Genomic DNA, 20,105 nt, shown 5'->3' on the forward strand with positions numbered 1-20,105 from the left:
CCCCACCAGGTCAGCATGCTCGGGGGAAGCCGAGTGGGCCACATATGGGACGTGAGACCTTGAAACCCTGCCCCGGGGAAGCAGGTGACACAATTGGCTCTGTCTTCTGTGGGAGAGAAGCCACAGGTGACTGCTGTGGTCACATTTAAGGGGACAGATGAAGGCCAGGAGTCAAGACTCGGGGCAGGCAGAGGTCAGATGACAAAGGCCACCATAGTAGGAAGAACAGCCCAGAGTGCACGTGCACGTACTGCCTCTGCTGGGGTTGAGATGACCTTTGACCCAACAAGGGAGACTCAAGCTGGGACTCACAAGCCAGCAGCAGCCCTGGGACGACCCCAGACCCACCAGCTCAAAGCATCTGATGCCAAGGAACCAAATGATCCAAAGGAAAGGGGCTGAGGAGGCCCTGGGCCAGCTTCCCTGTGCCCCCCTCCCTGCCACCCCTACCCCCTTGCACCCCTCCACACCCCCACCACTGCAAAGCCAGTCCTCACCACTAGGTGCCCAGGGACAGGTAGAGCTGACTGGTGGTGTCCAGGAGCTTCCCTCTCCAGCACCTGGTCGGCCACCTTGCGGGCAAGGGAGAGCTGGAACTCGTGGTAGATGACACACTGGGTCTCGCTGGGCATGACGACGCTGTAGAAGCAGCACAGCCGCTGGACGGCCCGCAGCTGGCCTGGGCAGAAGACAAAATGGAAGACGTCAGCCTCCCAGCATCGAAGCGAGGCTGGCTGGGTTCAGAGGCCCCTGCTCTGTGCTTGTCTCTTTCACACCTCTGTGAACCTGGGCCCCATAGGCAGGGAGCCTGGGCTCAGACAGGCCATGCACCTGTGCAAGGGCAGGCGCCGAGCACACCGTGACATGGGCACAGCTTGGTGCACATGCTCATGGTACACGCCGGCCTTCTTTACAACTCCCAGGGCCGAGGTTCTGGCCAGGCTCGGCCCCTGCACCAGGCCATCTATTTCTGCTTCACAAAGCCCCTCTGGCCAGGACCAGGGCCACCTTCAGCCTGAGATGATGAGACCAGGGACACAAATAGCCCCTGTCGCAGATGGAACCCTGAGAGAGCAAAGCCAAGCATCACGTCTGCCACACACGGCATCATGTTGGGGGAATGGGGTTCAAAGCCGGCACCTGGCATTTCCACACATGCTTCTCTCATGCAACAAAGCTCCAAACCCACAGGTTCGCTGGCCTCTCCCAAAGCCAGGGCGCTGGGAACAGTGGAAAGCTTCTGATTTTCTAGTGTCAGAAACATTCCGAAGATTAACAAAGGAAACCAGGTACGCCGAATGGACATCTGTCACACACGCCCCCCAACAACAGCTGAATACACAGTCCTCTTGAGCGCCCATGGGACATTCCCCATGACAGACCATGTGCCAGGCCACAAAATGAGCCTCAGTGAAGGGAGAAGGACTGAGACCAAAGCAGAGGTGTTCTTCAGCTGTACTGGCACGAAACTGGAAATCGACAGTGAAGGAAACGTGGGAAATTCAAAAATATGTGAAAACTACACACTCCTAAACAACCAGTGAGTCAAAGAAGAGACCATCAGGGAAACTGAAAATTAATTTGAAAAGAATACAAACAAATGCACAGCCCGGGCCAGCACGGTGGCTCACACCTCTCATCCCAGCACTGTGGGAGGCCGAGGCGGGAGGATCGCTTGAGTCCAGGAGTTTGAGATCAGCCTGGGAAACATGGTGAAACACTGTCTCTATAAAAAAAAAATACAAAAATTAGCCGGGTGTGGCGGTGCACATCTGTAATTCCAGCTACTCAGGAGGCTGAGGCATGAGAATGACTTGAACCTGGGTAGAAGTTGCAGTGAGCCAAGATTGCACCACTGCACCCCAGCCTGGGCAATAGAGCAAAACTTAAAAAAAAAAAAAAAAAAAAAAAAAGCACAGTGTATCAAAAACACCAAGATGTAGCTAAGGCAGTGCTGAAAGGGAAATTTATAACTGTAAATGTCTACATTCAAAGAAAGAAAAAAAATCTTAAATCAAAAGCCTAACTTTCCACCTTGAGAAACTAGAAAATGAACTAAACCCAAAGTGAATAAAAGGAAGAACATAATAAATGTGAGAGTGGAAATGGGAAGTAAAAATACAGAGAATGGAAAAACAAAAGAGATAATCAACAGAACCAAAAGTGGGTTTTTTGAAAATAATAACAAAAGTGACAAATCTTTCACCAGACTGACCAAGAAAACAAAGATGGGGCACAAACGACTAAAATCAGAGACTGAGCACCATGGCTCACGCCTGTCATCCCAGCACTTTGTGAGGCCGAGGGGGAAGGATCGCTGAGGCCAGCATTCAAGACCCCCCTGGGAGAACATGATGAGACCCCATCTCTAATAAAAATAAACAAACAATTACAAACCCAAGTTTCTAAAATCAGAAATGAAAGAGGAAACATGATTGCCGACCTGACAGAAATAAAAGGATTCCATGAAAACACTACGAACAATTGTACACCAAGAAGCCAGACCATCTAGACACAACAGCCAAACTCCTAGAAGGACACAAACTACTGAAAGTGACTCAAAAATGACCCCAAGGAAGCATGTGGGGTATCAGCCCCGCCCTCGGTCTCCCGGACCGTTCAGCTCAGGGTGGGGAGACAGGGAAGCATGATCCCCGTTCCCTGGCCTGCATTTCCAAGTCTGAATCCCCCAGCACCCAGGGGAGGGCCTCGTAGGAGGAGGTGCCACAGGCTATTGTGCCAGGAGCCACCGGAGGCTGCAGTGGGGGCTGGGGAGCTGGGTTCCTGGAGGGTCTCCTTCCATTCAGAGAATGTCCCTGGGGAAGAAGCCTGGGTCTGAACCCCCCAACCTTCCTTGGGCAGATGTGTGGGACCGGGGCCCCTTCACACGGTCCTTTCCAAAATCTCATCACTCCTAGGGCCAAGAGTGGGTGCCAGGCCTGTGCTGGGAAATGAGCAGATTCATATTTGGGCACAGCCCCTGGAGCTCTGGTCCAGGCCACAGGAGGCACCTCTGAGTGGTGTCACTATGCCATGACAAAGCACTGTAAGGCAGAGGGGACTCAACAGTATCCTCAACTTCCTCATCTATTCTCTGCGGCCTAGATTTCGGACAGCCCTGCCCAGCTACTGTCCATTCACTGCTCGGTCTGCACTGACTGTTAGATAGCACTCCATGGCTCCCCAGTGCTCTTGGGGAAAAGGCGAAGCCACAGCCTGAGGCCCCAGGCCCTGCTTAGCTCTCCAGAAGAGCTTCTCACCATCCAGCACTCAACCCACCCCCTCCCAACTCTGCACCTCCCTGCATAAGCCCTGTTCACTCACCCCCACTCACACTCCCACTCACTCACCACCACTCACACCCCACCCATCCTCGCTGACTCACCCCCACTCGCTCACCCCTGGGCCTTCTCACAGGCTACACCACCAGCCCCTCATCCACACCTATTACTTGACTAAATCCTCTCAACCCTCTGGTCCCAGACTAAAGAGGCTTCCCTAACCCGGGGCCAAGTTCTGCCCCGCCATCACGCCACTCACCCTTTTGTGGCTTCTCTGGCCTGAAGCTCACATTCCCACGCTCAGCACCTCCCTCCCGAGGACCCCACAAGCCCCTTTTGTGGGTGGGGCCTGGCACACTCAGCAGGAGCTGCTTTTGCGTGAACTGCTCTGTGGCTTTGGCCAATCACCCGCCCCTGTGTCCTCTGTGAAGTGGGATGACCGGTGCACAGGGTTCCCGAGATACCAAGCAAACACAGGCACAAGAACTGGCATTCAGGGCCTGGCTCATGGAGGGGCCCCAAGTCCTAGCTCAGCACAACATGCCTTGATCCCAGGGTTATGTCTAGGGATTCCCAGCACGCAGGACTTTCCGTGCTCAAGGCAGGATGGTCCCTGGGCAAACCAGGAAGAGCTGCCTGCCTCAGTAGGGTACAGAGGGGCTGGCCCTACATGGGAACGGCCTGTCTCCAGGGCGTTTGCCAACATCTGCTGCTGGCCATAACTCAGCGCTTTCGATGGTGGAAAAACCACCACTTGTTTCCGAATCACAAACCCCAGGTGTGCCCTGACCCAAGTGGCCCCAGAAGGCGCAGAGGAGGAACTGGGGCACTCACTCTCCACGTGGTCCATCTCCACGGCGACCAGAAGGGCCCACTCGTAGTAGCCCTTGCACTGCTGGGCCGGGCCCTGGCGGGTGAAGAGGTAGCCCAGGAGTATGTGGGTGAAGTCTCGGCCACACTCCCCACACGGAAGCCTCGAGAACAGACGTACAGCCTCCAGGAGGTAGTGCTGGGCCAGCCTGCTGGCACCCGCGTGCAGGCACAAGGTCCCAAAGCTGGCCAGCACCACTGCCTGGTTCCTCCGCTGGCCCAGGTGCCAAGCCACCCGTAGGGCGTGGTAGTAGCCCTCGGCTGCCTGCCTCGTCTGGCCCGTCCTCTTCAGAGCCACGGCCACCAATGTTGGCAATCACACCCTCCTGGTCCTCGCTGACCACCACTGCATCCTGGACAGACTGCAGGATGTTCAGGGCCACCAGGCTCTGCCTATGAAGCACATGCAGCCAGGCCAGGGCCACCAGGAAGTCCACGATGGCACGTACTCCAGCAACAGCACTGGCTTCCACCGCCTGCGTCATGAAGGTGATGGCTGGGCCATGGTAGCCATGGTGGCTGTACGGTTGGGCCAGGCTGGCGTGGAGAAGGCCGCGCAGCGCCTGGCCTGTGCCCGGGGTTAGGGAGGCCAGCGCTCGCCTGAGGTAGTGGGAAGTCTGGGTGGGGAGGCTCTGGGGCTGGAGGGCGTTCTGGAGCACCAGCTTCACGTTCCTCAGCGAACCAGCCAGCGAGTCCTGTGTCCTCCATGAGGCCACCTTGACACAGCTCAGCACCAGGTGGGGCAGGCACTCGCGGCTGTAGATGTCAGCCAGGAGTGGGCAGCAGTGTGAGAGCCACGCAGCGTCTGGGGCTCCCAAGTCCCTGTGCAAAAACAACAGCTGCTCTAGGAAGGGCAGGGCCTCCTCAGGCTGCTTGAGGTGCACGTGGTGCCTGGCCAGCAGGAAGCAGGCCCGGGCCTAGGCCTGCTGGCTCTGGCCACCCACCGCCCACTGCAGCCCCAGCTGCAGGAGCTCCCCGTCCGCCTCAGTGCTACAGATGTGGCCGGCGTCCCCAGGAGCAGGGCCATGGCTTTGGGAACCACCTGTGTACACTTCTCCTGGTTCTGCTTCCAGTAAATGCTGGCCAGGTTGGCGTACACAGCCACCACCAGGAACAGGTCCCCGAAGCTGCCCTCCAGGGCCCCCAGTGTTTCCTCCAAGTACACCCGGGCCTGGGACAGCTTGAGCCTCCTGCTGCACAGCCGCCCCAGAAGGAAGCAGAGCCTGGCCAGGGCCATAAGGAGGCCACCTTTCTTGGCCGCCCCTCGGGCCTGTGCCAGGCACCCAGTCAGCTCCTCCTCGTCGCTAAAGCTGCTGAACATGCTGCTCAGCCATGGCAGCGCCAGGTTGTACAGGCCACAGAAGCTGGCCTTGAATCCAGAGGTGTTCAGGAACAGCAGCAGTGAGCTCAGGGTCTCTGGATCCTCCCAGTTGTCCTCAGCTTCCAAGCAGAAGGAGGGCTCCTCGGGGTCCTGCAAGCTCACGTTGCTGGATGCTACACAGAGACCCCAGGACGCTGGCTCCTGGGGGCAGCCTGGGCAGGTCTTGCATTGTTCCAGAACATTCTTCACCTTCGGCAGGGTCTCCTGTGGCTCCAGGCCCAGGCAAGGTGGAGGTATTTCTGCAAGTCACAAAAACACCTAGACAGATTAGAGTCCAACAGTGAGTCCTTGGTCCACTTGGGGCAGGATCCCCGCATTCCCGTCCTCTGTGTCCCTGGCGCAGCTTGCCATGAGCCCTTGAGAATTATGCGCAATGCAAACCCAGGGTCTGGAGCACGTATGAACTCCGGGGACACAGAGAACACGCAGGCCCGTGGCCCTGCTACAAAATCACCTACAAAATCACTCTCCTACAAAATTGACTCTCCTACAAAATCACCCTCCTGTCCTGCTTTGTCGCCCACCTGATAGCATGGTTTTAGGAGACTATGCCAGCTCAGTGATCCCTCAGAGACGCCTTTCCCTTTAGATACAATCAAAGCCTTCTAACTGGACCCATGTATATGCAGCACTACAACTACAAATGTAACTTTTGTCAGCATATTGGGCCCCCCGGTGGGGTACAGGAATCCATGAAATCCTCAACAGTCAATCAGAGCTATTGATCAGCTCAAAAGATGCTATGCAAAATTGGTAAAGCCACCGACGGCACAGGACAGGGGTGTTGTACCCATGTACCCAGCTCCGTGCAGGGAAACGGACCATCCCTGCAGGAAGGATGGGAAAGCTTCCAGGCCCCTGTGACCACCTTCACCTTGGATGGTCTGAAAACCTGAAGCCCACGGTTCCTAAAGGGTTAACAAAGGCCAGACTGCTCAAGCAGCCCACTGGTGCCTGCTGGCTTTGGTGGATTCCTAGCCAAAGCCCCCTCCCAGAGGTGAGCAAACAAGCGCATTTCCTGTTGGAAAACCTGGGATGAAAGGAGGCATTAATGGGAAGGAAAAAACTAGATTTAAACAGACTCTCTGTTTCAAGCTCACATGTAAAAACTATTTTCAATACAAACTGTCTCCTTATTCAACTGTAAAGCCTTGGAATTAAAAAAATAAATAAATATGATTTAGAGGCTAATGTGACTTGACAACACTAGATTAGCTAAGAAATCTTCCCGACCCGGCAGAGGCACACAGCCCCTCCCAGCCACTACCCTGGCCTCCGGGGCAGCTGGAGAGCCACGTGCCTTTGCTCCAGAGACTTTGGCAGAGGGTGGAACCACCCCCTCCCCAAGGCAAACCTACAACAGCCTTCCCTTCCGCACTGGCTTCCCGGGCCTCCTCTGGGACCTTGTGCCTGCATCCCAAATGTACTGGGATGGATCCCATTCCCCGGGAACTTCCAAGGGCCCTTGGTGCATCCACATCACCAGGCTGTCCACATGCGGACCCTGTGTGAGGGGAAGAGACAGAGCCGCAGAGGGGAGACGGGAGTGCCTCCCTGAATCAGCCCCTCAGGAAGGAGCAGACCCTTCAGGGACCTCAGTTGAGGCCCCTGCAACCTAAGGCTCTGAATTCTGCTACCCGCTGAGGGCTGTGTGGCCTCCCATCTCTGAGGCAGAGCACAGGGTGAACTGCAGCTTCTCCAGATCATGAAAAAGGAACCCACAGCTACATGTGGGTCCCAGCAGTGGAAAGGATGCCCCACCTCGGTCGGGGACCAGGCGGGGGTCAGCACGTTCATTGGAAGAAGTGTGGGACCCCACAGCCTCCAGTGCCAGAGTGGACGGGAGGTTCAGGCCCACCTCAAGCAATGTCCCTCAAGTCCCCAGCCCACACCACAGAGGTGTGACAGCCGCATCCAATGCCCACTGTACTCACCTCTGTCCCCTCCCCCGGCGTTACTCCAAGGCCCAGCTCATAACCAGAGGAAGCCTGAGCCACTGGCAAAACCTACCTTGTTCCTGCGGCTGCTCGGTCTCAGTTTCCTCTACTGAGTCTGCCAAGGGAGAAAAGAGAAGCAATGAACACCCCCAGCCAGCACCTCTGGTCCTATGTCAGGTTGAGCTGGTGTCGGTGTTGCAGGGTGACAGCATTGCAGGGTGCAAGGGTTGAAAGGCATATCATCCTCTTTCCTCCTGGATCATGGGAACAACATCACTGGGGGGTGTACACTTTCTGTGATATTGGGAGTAACATCGTCTTCTGTGTCTTGGAATATTAAGGACAATATCATGGGGGGGGGCGTGTACATCTTCTGCAATATTGGGAATAATATTATCCTCTCTCTCCCTGCATACTAGGAAAGATATCACAGAGTACATGTTCACCTCCTGCGATATGGGGATTAATACCATCTCCCCTTCCAGATATCAGGAAGAGTATCACACGGCGGTGTACGGTGTCTGCAATACTAGGAGTAATATCAACCTCTCAGCCTTGGAATATTAAGAAGAATATCACAGGGTGGATGTACACCCCCTGCCACATTGGGAGTAATATCAGCCTCTCCTCTCCATGGATATTAAGAACAATATCCCAGGCTGGGTGTAAGCCTCCTGCTCTATGGGGAGTCATATCATCCTCTCCCTTCCAGGATATTAGTAACAATATCACAGGGTGGGTGAAGACAGCCTGCGATACTGGAATTATTATCATCCTCTCCCCCTCCAGATACTAGGAACCATATCACAGAAGAGCTGTACCCTCCCTGGGATATTGGGAGTAATATCATATGCTTCTTCTGTGAATATTAGGAGCAATATCACCGGGTGGCTGTCCATTCATTGTTATGTTGGGAGCCACGTCATATTCTACCCATCTCAATACTAGGATCAGTGTCACAGGGTGAGTGTACACCTACTGTGGTATTAAAACTAAAATGCTCTCTGTCCCTAGATATTAGGAACAACATCACAGGTAGGTGTTCACCCCTGCAGTATTAGAAGCAATAATATGATTAATTAGTAAACATCAATCATCGATTTTAATAATTATCAGGCTAGTCTCGAACTCTTGACCTCAGGTGATCTACCCGCCTCAGCCTCCCAAAGTGCTGGAATTACAGGCGTGAGCCACGGTGCCCAGCCAACACTTCTTCACATCCCTTTTTGGACCTCAAATTTAGCATGCCGAAAACACACTTTTGATTCCCCCTGCTATAACCCACTCCTCCCATAGTCTTCCCAATCCCAATAACAGCATCTCTAGTCTTCCAGTTACTCAGGCCAAAATCCTTGACATCATCCTTAAAACTTCTTTTTCTCTCTCTTGTCATCCAACCCATTTAAACTCTCCTTTCAAAATATATGCCAGACCTAACCACTTCCCACCTTCCTCATCATTTCCAACCAGGTCCAGCCCTCATCATAGCGCTCTGGGTTACTGCAAAAGCCTCCCAATCGCCAGGCACACTGGCTCACGCCTATAATCCCAGCACTTTGGTAGGCCAAGGCAGGTGGATCATCAGAGGTCAGGAGCTCAAGACCAGCCTGACCAACATGGTGAAACCCCTCTACTAAAAATATAAAAAATTAGCCGAGCATGGTGGTGGGCGCCTGTAATCCCAGCTATCCAGGAGACTGAAGCAGGAGAATCACTTGAACTCAGAAGGCAGAGGTTAGAGTGAGCCGAGATTGTGCCATTGCACTCCAGCTTGGATGACAAGAGCGAAACTCCATCTTAGAAGGTTAAAAAAAATAAAAAGCCTCCCAACCCACCTCTCTCCTTCCGCCTTTCACCCTGCTCTGCATTCTACCTTCCACTCTCAAACATTTCAGAAAAAAAAAAAAATTATATCCACAGAGAGAGAAAGTACAAATGGGGTGAAATGTTTGGGGAATCTGAGGGAAGAGTATATGGGAATTCTCTATACTATTTTTACAACTTTTCCATAAGTCAGAATTATTTGGAATTCAAGAGTTAAACAAAGAAAAAAAAAAACACACTATCTCCCTTTGTGAATCCATCCTGTCTTTCCCCTGGCAACTTAAGGACGCTCTCAACTAACACACCCATTTTTTCATGAACACTAAAAGAACCCTTGCCGAGTTTTGACTTTCTGTGCTTGGCAGTAGAAGTGTGTGTGTGTGTGTGTGTGTATATATATATATATGTGTATGGTGTGTATGTATAGAGAGGAAGAAATATATATGTGTGTACATATATAAATATATATTGTATATTTAAAATGGTAATGTGTATATATAAATATGTGTGTGTGTGTAGATATATATAATACATACGCCATAGCCTGTCCTTAACCAGTTCTAAACTTAGTCGGAAAAACACATACCTAAGCAGAGAATTTCAAAATAATATGATGAATATTTTGATAGAGGGATGTGTTGCTATGGAACACGCTGCTAAGACACAAAACCTCCTAGATGGGGCAATGAATGAACGAAGTTTTGCACCTATAGGCACCCCCTCTGATATCCCCTCAAATGTTTATAGTTATATGCATTTGCTTCCCCCAGGACCCCTATTTCATAAGGGTTAGTCCTAGAGCCTAGCAAGTTCCTACTACAGCTGGCACACATATGCCATTCAAGAAACAGTGGCGGAGTGAATGACGAGTTAAGAACCATTTGTCAGCCAGTGCTCAGTAATACAACATGCACTGGTATGCAAATTATATTTTTGTTGAAAACAACTGCAGGATCACAAATTATCTTTCCAGAGAAAGCAAACCTCAAAAGCTTCTTTACCCTAGTAAAGCACGTTATAAGAAGCTCCCCTTATATAAAAGAAAACCTCATTCTTTATCAATGGCATGTAAACCTAATAGGCCTCCGCCTCTGATGACATCTCTTCCATCCCCAGGAGTAGATAAAGGAGGTTCTGGAAACCCTGGTAGTTGTGAAGGTGGCTCCCAGCTCTTACAGTCTTGAACCCTGCGGGCACGGAGGTCACACAGCAGAAGAACAACCGAGGCAAGCATCATCAGGCTTCGAGTATGTTTGAACCACAGATGACAAATAGGCTGCAGCCAACTGAAAACACCAGAGATTCATGGTGGCCACCTGAGGGGTTGTGCTCTTAAAAAAAAAATAAATAAATAAAAATTAAAAAATTAAAAAAGGAAGGGGTCAAGAATCCATCAGGTCTGACTGAGACGTGTATCAGTGACTAACACCCCGTATGGCAAAAGTACTCCGGTGCGCTTTGGGTACTCACAGCTTCAGCAGTATTCAAAGGCGTGTGCTCCCCTAAGACTAAGCCACGGGAATACCCACAGCAACACTGCCAGGAGAAACGTCTCCCATGGATTTGGCTAGAAACACAGTTATCTTTAACAAATTAACACTGAATAAATCCTGACTTATTAGAGCCTGTGAGAATGACATTCTCAATGATAACAGTTATCACTACAATCTCCAAACATCTGCGATCCTGCAGGGAGGAACTGTGACAGCGCAGGCCACATGTCCAGAATGCTTCCCAGACTGCCTGTTACAGAATAAAAGAAATAAACCCCCCCCCAAGAATGTCTTCACACACATTTAGCCAGTTGTTCCTTTGTGTGCATCTCTGTGCTAAAATGGCCATTCTTCCCCACAGCCTGAAGTCATATGCTAAAATAAATGAGACTCACATGAAGCCAGAACCATGCAGATGCCAAGGAAACCAACACAAATGAAATGGGCTAGAGAGTGTGGCCAGGAGGATGGTAGTTCCCAGGAAGCAATAACTTCATCTCTGCCCATGAAGCGGGCAGTTGTCACTGCCCCCAGGCCCACACCAGACACTCGAAGTAGGTTCTAACCAAGCTACCTCCAACAATCAACGTAAATACACCACACAATTGGCTTCTGAAAGGACACCTTGCAACCAACAAGAAACTGTAAGCACAACTTTGACAAACTGTGCAACTAAAAACCTTGGAAAAGGATAAACACTGCCACATTTTGACTCAAATACTGTTACGTGGTAGCACTGCAATAATTCACTGAAACAGAAGAATGAATGAGGAATACGTTTATATAGGAATCAGAGGAAGCATGACTAATCATTTAAAGAAATAGGTCAAGAAACTGTTAGGTTCAAATGCTACCGTGAGACACTGTTAGGGCCTTAGGCAAATTCACTTCTCTTGGTCCTGTTTCTAGGTTCATCAAAAATCAGCTTTGGACTAGGGAATCTGTTGCTTTCCAATGCCTTCCTTCTGCGATTCCAGCCCAGATTTTAGGACTGCTCTCCCACTTGGTATATGAAAGCACTTTCTATGTAGAATAGCAAGAGTACATTTCTGTGTTGAATGTGGTTTGGGACCTACTCTATGAGGCAGAATATCATCATGGAACTTTAAGCATGACGACAAGGCGCACTCTAGATAAGGATAACACATAAGATGTGGCCATACACCTGTGCGTGCCTGGCAGGGAGATGGAGAAGTCTCATTTAATGAAGCCGGGATGCCTGTTGCACCTGAACATCCTCAGTCCACCTCAAGTTCACAACGTCCTTCTGGCATCAAACCACAGGTGTCACATACTTTTCCATACTTTCCACCCAAGATTAAAATATGCAGAGCACCGTGATAAAGACGCCTCCATTCCCAGCATGTTGGCTCTCATTCTGTAGAATTACATACTTTCGGTGCAAAATGGTGACCAGGTTGCAGCGGCAAGCAAGACTGGGCTCCGTGGGAACAGCAGGCCCTGCAGGAGCCACCATGCCTGTCGCCACAGTCTGATGCAGCTGCAGAGAAGCTGTGGCTGAGGCCATTCACTTTGTGAGAGAACCGCACAGGAGGGAAAAGGTAGGGAAGGTCGGGAAGAGGACAATGTCATGCTTCTGAGACCAAGCCAAGCCATCGCATCCCCTGTGACTTGCATGTATACACCCAGATGACCTGAAGTAACTGAAGAATCACAAAAGAAGTGCAAATGCCCTGTCCCACCTTAACTGATGACATTCTACCACAAAAGAAGTGAAAATGACCGGTTCTTGCCTTAAGCGATTATATTATCTTGTGAAATTCCTTTTCCTGGCTCATCCTGGCTCAAAAAGCTCCCCCGCTGAGCACCTTGTGACCCCCCACTCCTGCCCACCAAAGAACAACCCTCCTTTGACTGTAATTTTCGTTTACCTATCCAAATCCTATCACACGGCCCCACCCTTATCTCCCTTCCCTGACTCTCTCGGACTCAGCCCGCCTGCACCCAGGTGATTAAAAAACTTTATTGTTCACACAAAGCCTGTTTGGTGGTCTCCTCACACGGACGTGCATGACAGGCAGGTGCAGAGCCAGGGAAGGACCTGTGATGAGAACAGAAAGGAATGCATCTCCCTGTACACACACTCGGATTTTATGACAATGTGCGCAGGGGGCTGAACTGGATGCCTGAGAACATTCCTCCAAGTCCTTTTGCAGATTTTCTAAATATTGGTGTAAAATCTGAACTCAGACAAAATTTTTTTAAATCACTTCAATCAACATCTTTGTCTAGTGCTCAGCATCATGTCTACAGGATCATCTAGAAAACCAACTTCTGTTCTAAGGCTCACATCCTCCTATAAAGTCCCAGGGATTTTACAAGGGAATGCACCTCTCATTCGCATCAAGAACACACACAGCTACCATCCAAGAAATGCTTAATTTGCTTATATAATTTTTTAAACACCCAGATTTGAAATACAATAGAGAAGATAATTTTTTGATAGCTCTGCTTTCCAACTGCGAACTGCGGGTGGAGAAAATAACCTGCCATGATTTCTAACCAGTCAACAACCTGTCTTCCCTGGCTGCAGTAGGAGCAATCTTTCTGAGCTCAGGAGGAAAAAGAACCCAGCTGGTTAGGGGACAGACAATCATCAGTTCTCAGCGGGCTTCCCCGGTCCCAAATCCCCATGTGATACGTGGAAGTAAAAAGCTATCCATGACCAAGCATCTGAACACTTATCCCACCTCGCCATCTGATTCTCCTGCCATGCAAATTTAAAATTAATAAGCCTGTTATTGGAGAACAGAGTTGGTGCTGCATCTGTCTTCCTAAAATTATGGATAATTACCAGCCCACAATAGCTTCTAATCAGATTTGAGTAGTCCCTTAGACAGGAAGCTAAAGTGCCTCAGCCCTAAACTGAGAAGAAAACAGAAACTGAAATGCTCTAGGTTTGATTATTTCCCCCTTGTTCTAAAGTTGCTGTTCCCGAATCTCCTTCTAATGTCTTGTTTATAAAATGTATGAGAAACAGGGAAATTTAAAGACATGATAGAAATGGCCACTTTTTCTAAGTACAAACTTTGTGAACATTATTTTCAGCTGCTGGGCTTTTTCTCCACATACTGTGAGCCTGGAGGACATTTTCTCCCTCGTGGTTACACATTCAGAGTCAGGGAAAGTGGCTTTAGCAGTAAAGAGGGGAGTGCAGTGAGAAGTGACCGGACACTGAGAAGGGCAGACAGGGACTCTATCTCGGTGGCCTGCAGCACTCCTGGGCCTTGGCCTTTATTTTTCTATCTGTACAAGGGATCTAAAGGCCCGTGATTCTAGGCCACGACAGCTCTTCATACACACATACGCGAACATCACTGTGAAAAGCTATGACACTTGGCTGATTTTCTGAAGAAATTATCTTGTATCATTTCTACTCAAGTACTCCACCTCTTTCCAGACAAGTATCTGAGGATCATGGGCTATCCCACAGCCATGTGTGTAACCTCTCCTGCTTATGATCCCTGTACACATAGCATTTTCCAAAAGCATTTGGTGTGAAGGGACAGAAGAAAGAAGAATAAGGTTCTTTCAGCCCATTCATTCATTCATTCAACAAATATTGACTATCTATGTGCCAGGCACTGGTGATATAACAGGGAACACATATTTTTCTAGGTAGAGACAGACTACCAAAAAGTATGTTAAAGATTAATACTGTAGAGGAAAATACACCAGGAAACAGGAAAGAAGAATACCCCTAGCCACCCTACACTGGGGTGATGCTAGCGTTACAAAATGGAAACAGCGGCCAGGCGCGGTGGCTAACACCTGTATTCTCAGCTCTTTGGGAGACTGAGACAGGCAGATCACCTGAGTTCAGGAGTTCAAGATCAGCCTGACCAACACGGAGAAACCCTGTCTCTATTAAAAACATAAAAATTAGCTGGACATGGTGGCACACGCCTGTAATCCCAGTTACTCAGGAAGCTAAGGCACAGAATCACTTGAACCTGGGAGGCAGAGGTTGGAGTGAGCCGAGATCATGCCACTGCACTCCAGCCTGGGTGACAGAGGAAAGATCTGTCTCAAAATAAATAAATAAATAAATAAAAATAAAATGTAAACATAGAATAAGATACCAAAAGAAAGAACATGAACGATTAATTGTAACGAAAGCCTTTGTAAGCTGTTACTTTCCTTCCTGGATCCTTGTCCCTTACAAATGGAAAAAAAGGGCAGGCAGGGGGTAGCATCAAAATGATGTTTTAAGATGGCTTCGGGTTTCAGATGTCTGACAGCCATACTCATGTACTTCAAGGAAAAAGTTCTAGCTCTAGAAGCCATCTGGGCGATGGTTTAATGTCTTTTTTCTTTTTTCCAGAGAGTTTTAAAATACAGGAAAACGTGTGTGTTTCTTTGGCTGCTCTGTGCCCGCACACGTGCAAACTGTGCTAACAGGTTTTTCCATGTTTTGCTGAATTTGCCAGCTTGCCATAAACAGGCTTCCATGTCTTAATTGTCTATAAAGAGCACAGACACACAAAAATGCAAATCAAGACTAAGACAGACACGTCCTTTGTTCTTTGAATAAATACTGCCAATGCCCAAAATACTTTCTCCATCACACTATCTATATGGAATTCAAGTTCCTTCCAATACCATGAGTAACGTCAGTGATAGACTATGTTTAGCCATAATGACCCATTAGCATTCTTTTTCCTCTAAAATGTTGAAATAATAACATTGAGTGTGCACTCACGAGGTGCCAGGCTCTGAGTTTGATCTCATTTGGTTCTCGTTGAAATCCTGTAAGATCAGTACCATATTCTGTCATTTTTCATAGATGAGGAAACTAAGGCAGAGAAAGGCTAAGTAAGTTGTCCATGGTCACAGGTATTTAGGAACTCTTCTCCAAACTTTCAAAAGTTAACTACTGCCACTATTACACATGGTTTTTGTTTGTTTTTGCTTTTTTTGAGACAAGGTCTTGCTCTGACCAGGCTGGAGTGCAGTGGCGTGATGATGGTTCACTGCAGCCTTGACTTCCCAGGCTCAAGTGATTCTCGCACCTCAGCCTCTCCAGTAGCTGGGATTACAGGCATGAGCCACCACACTTGGCTAATTTTTTAATTTTTATTTTTTGTAGGGATGGGCTTTCACCATGTGGCCCAGACTGGTTCCAAACTCTGGGCTCAAGAGATTCTCCCAGGTCGGCCTCCCAAAGTGCTGGGATTACAGGTGTAAGCCACTGTGCACAGCCCTACAAATGTGACTTATACAAAGTCAGAGCAGTGAGCAGGAAGAGAACAGAGACTTCAGCGAGTCTCCTGGCTGTGGCAACGCCATATCCCTCCTCCATACCGTAATGTGTCTACACCCACCAAGCTCCTAGACGTTGAAGGCAGGCCAGCTCAGAGATGAAACAGCAGTCAAGAAAGAGAAGATGCAGACATGCGTCTTGATTTCAGCTCGAGCATGCCTCTCTGCCCTGCAGCTGCACAGGCAGAAACCAGGGGCCGTGAGTCTCAGGCAGTGTGTTTGGTTCCTGGATGGTAATTTTTTGGGAGACCATCCCATACAATTAGTGTTACACTTCTCAAAAAGGAAGTGTGACTTTTATAGAAAAATCGATTCCATTTGGGAGAAAGGCCTAATAAAACCACAAAAGGATAGCACATTCATACAACAACAAATTCAATTCATCTGTCACAAACTGAAATCCCAAAGCCCTCTGGGCACACAGCTGTTTTTCTGAGCTGAAATTCAACTCCAGTTGAGAAACAGGTCAACTTTTCTAAAAAGATTCTTTTTCACATGCCTTCAATAAAAATTCCTTTCCCTCACTTGTCATTTTCCAGATTTAATGACTCTGTTGGCCTTTCTCTCATTTAGGCCATGACCACTGACTGCATGTCTAATACGGCCAGGACTCCAAGGAAGGCACCCTAGGGAACACAGATGACCGCAGCACAGCGACAACCTCAAGGAGCACACACAGGGAAGGCAAGATGATACAATTGCAGCCTTCACACAGAAAAGAACTTGGCATCCATACCCCGTCCCATTTCTAGAAAACAACGATGCTGACTTAGGAACATTTACCGAACAGCCTGCAGTGTGGAGGCAGGCACGAGGGGGTTCCATGCGGGGAAGAGCACCTTCAGAAGGGGGCGTGCAAGCAACATGGAGGCAGGAGACGTCCCCATGCACAAGGGCCAGCCTGGGGGCCTGCAGAAATGCCCATGCATCTGGGAAGAGGGAGAGAGGACAAGATACTTCAATGCTCCAAAACGAATAGAAGCCTCCCAAGAACCTCCCCCGAAATGGGGCAGGGATTTACAAAAGACCAAACCGATCATGCGCAGTTACCTGAACATAGCGCCACCAGAGCGAGCAATCAAGGAAGAAACAGGGTCACTAGAAGCCTGAGCCTCTACTCCCAGCTCTGCGACTCATTCACCCTATGACCTTGGTGAAGGCTCTTAGCTTCTGTGAGCCACAAGAGAATCACGGGAAAACAGAAGATATGAAAGTGCTCTACCTTTTTCACAGAACTGCTGAGGGAATAAAATCAGATAACGGATTTTAAAATTCTCTGTGAATTACAAAGCAAAATGCAACCGTATGAAATCATTCTTAGCATTAATAACAGCACTGTCAAATTAAGAGAAGAGTTAAGACCACAGCATTTTCCATCCCCCGACTCCCGAGAGAAATAGTGAGTCCAGCCAATGTATTTGGGCAACCCCAGTATCTAGGCTTTGAGAGTCTCAAACAGCTCATGAACTCTGACAGTATCACTCCAGCCCAGTGCTCATTAAGTTCTCCAAGACAGCCAACTGACATAAAATACTACAGCTTTTTCAGCTGGGCTTGAAGCCCTCCAAGCTCACAGCACAGCTAAACAATGAAGAAGAGGTTTTCTGCCACTAGACTCAAAAGCTGGCTTTTGTAGATTCCCATAGAAAGAACATTCAAGGCCAGACATGGTGGCGCATGCCTGTAATCCCAGCAATTTGGGAAGCCGAGGCAGGAAGATCACCTGAGGTCAGAAGTTCAAGAACAGCCTGGCCAATATGACAACGCCCCATCTGTACTAAAACTACAAAAATTAGCCGGGCATGCTGGCGGGCACCTGTAATTCCAGCTACACAGGAGGCTGAGGCAGGAAAATCCCTTGAACTCAGGAGGTCGAGGTTGCAGTGAGCTGAGATCACGCCACTGGACTCCAGCCTGGGTGACAAGAGCGAAAGTCCATCTCAAAGAAAAAAAAAAAAAAAAGAAAGAGCATTCTCTTTTGCTGATGTTAAATTTCCTGTGCTTAACACAGAGAAATCATACCACACTGAAATCCTGAAAAACATATCATAAAAAGCATTTAGTGACTGAAAAGACATTCAATATGACCTGTAACAGTGAGTTCCCCTCCTCTTTCCAGCCTGCTCCACTAACGCTGTGACCCTTAACAATGCTTTCACGAACACAGAGGAAAATTAATAGGACCGCTTACCCCTCTCAGCTGACAGCTAAACCACTGTTTCTCCCTGGGCTCACTAAAGATGACCTTTACCCAAAACCAGGCTGCAACGACCCTGTAGATGTTGACTAACAATTTCAAAATTCCCATATTCTTTGTCCACTCCTAAGGAAGATGAACTGAAGCCAGGTGTCTCCAAGTCAGAACTAACAGAGGCCTTAAACATCAGATGGCCCATTCCGTTCTTTGACAACCGGGGGATCTAAAGCTGAGCTTATGGAAGAAAACAGCCTGTTTAGTAACAAAGCGAAAACCAAAGCCTAGTCACCCAACCTCTGGTCCGGAACTCCTGCAACAACCCAGCACCCATACAGGATGAGTCTCCCTAACCAGAAACTCCAAAATCCACAACTTTTGAGTGCCGACGTGACGCTCAATGAAATGTTCATTGGAACAGCTCAGACTCTGGATTTTTGAATTCAGGATGCTCAACCAGCAAGTATAATACAAATATTCAAAAATCCAAAAATGTAAAGAAATCTGAGACACTTCTTGTTCCAAGTTTGGATGAGGGATATTCAACGTGCATTTTTTTTTTTCCTCTAATGAAGGAAATTAAAAACGAGGCCCAAGCAAAGTCATTCAATCCATACTAAAGTCATTCAATAGTTTAATTAGTACCCATTTAAAGTTAAGTTCTACCCGCAGATATTTAAAAGGATGAATACATACATGCCTATAATTCCAGAACTTTGGAAGGCCGAGGTGGGAGGATCACCTGATGTCAGGAGTCCAAGACCAGCCCGGTCAGCATGGTGAAACTCCATTTCTACTATAAATGCAAAAATTAGCCAGGCGTGGTGGCGCACACCTGTTATCCCAGCTACTCAGGAGGCTGAGGCACGAGAATCGCTTGAACCTGGGGGAAGCACGTTGCAGTGAGCCGAGATCACACCACTGTACTCCAGCCTGGACCACAGAGCAAGACTCTGTCTCAAAAAAAAAAAAAAAAAAAAAAAGAAAATTTAAATTGTGTTTTCACATGGAGCTCATGTTCCCAGAACACAAACCCTGCTCTGTGCTCCAAGGGCACACAGGGTGCCCCTTTATCTTAATGCTCACCATATTCCATGGCAGCCATTGGCACGTGCCCGTCCATCACACTAGACTTCCTGTGCATGAGGCAGGGATCATATATTATTACCTTTCTGTCCCCAATGTCTGGCCTAGAAGACACTCAGTAAATGATTCCTGAACTAAGTCAGTTACTAAGATATGTTAAACTTGTATTAACAAAATTGATTTAATAAGTTTGCCAATGCAGCGTTCATACTACACAGCTTAAATCTCAACCTGCGGATTTATCTTGTGTTCTGCTAGATTATCACCTATTAACATTCAGGAAGCACCTAGTATGTGCTAGGCATTACTAATTGCTGGGGACCTAGCAGTGACAAAACAACATTCCTTGTTCAAAGACAAGTTCTAGTATAAAGAGGAATAGAAGGAACAGGCTAGATTGATGAGAGAGCTAAGAAAAGGACAGGCTGCCATGGGAAGCACCTGGTCTTGTCTGGATGGTACACAGTTAACAAAGTCTGAGTGCTTCATATAGCATAAGATCATCTCCTCCAAAGAAGCGAATGAAGCTTTGATTCCCCAGTACCAGAAGTCACCATAAAGGTGTGCACAGCCACATGCTTAGTGTAGGAAGTGAAACCAAACGAACAAACAAAGCTCCAACTTCCAGAGGCAATGGTCCAATTATGAAATCCTCTGGCTACGTTCAATTGAAATTCAAGGTATTCAAGAGGCCAATATTTAAGGGATAAATTAACCCAACCACTTAAAACTAAAGTAGTCAAGGGGTAAAGGTAT

At 48.6% G+C, this 20,105-nt stretch overlaps 1 long non-coding RNA gene and 1 pseudogene across 1 annotated transcript; both read right to left on the reverse strand.

Annotated features, from left to right (window-relative positions):
• Positions 1-499: 499 nt before the first annotated feature.
• LOC135967597 (SH3 domain and tetratricopeptide repeat-containing protein 1-like) lies at positions 500-14,122 on the reverse strand (annotated as a pseudogene).
• A 2,730-nt stretch (positions 14,123-16,852) lies between these two features.
• LOC141408717 (uncharacterized) lies at positions 16,853-19,216 on the reverse strand. Its single transcript, XR_012425019.1, has 4 exons — positions 18,960-19,216; positions 17,886-18,008; positions 17,120-17,307; positions 16,853-16,998 (listed from the first exon to the last, which is right to left on the reverse strand). It is a non-coding gene; the product is annotated as an uncharacterized lncRNA (long non-coding RNA).
• Positions 19,217-20,105: the final 889 nt, after the last annotated feature.

The sequence above is a fragment of the Macaca fascicularis genome, chromosome 15, assembly GCF_037993035.2.
Source record: "Macaca fascicularis isolate 582-1 chromosome 15, T2T-MFA8v1.1".
Taxonomy (NCBI): domain Eukaryota; kingdom Metazoa; phylum Chordata; class Mammalia; order Primates; family Cercopithecidae; genus Macaca; species Macaca fascicularis.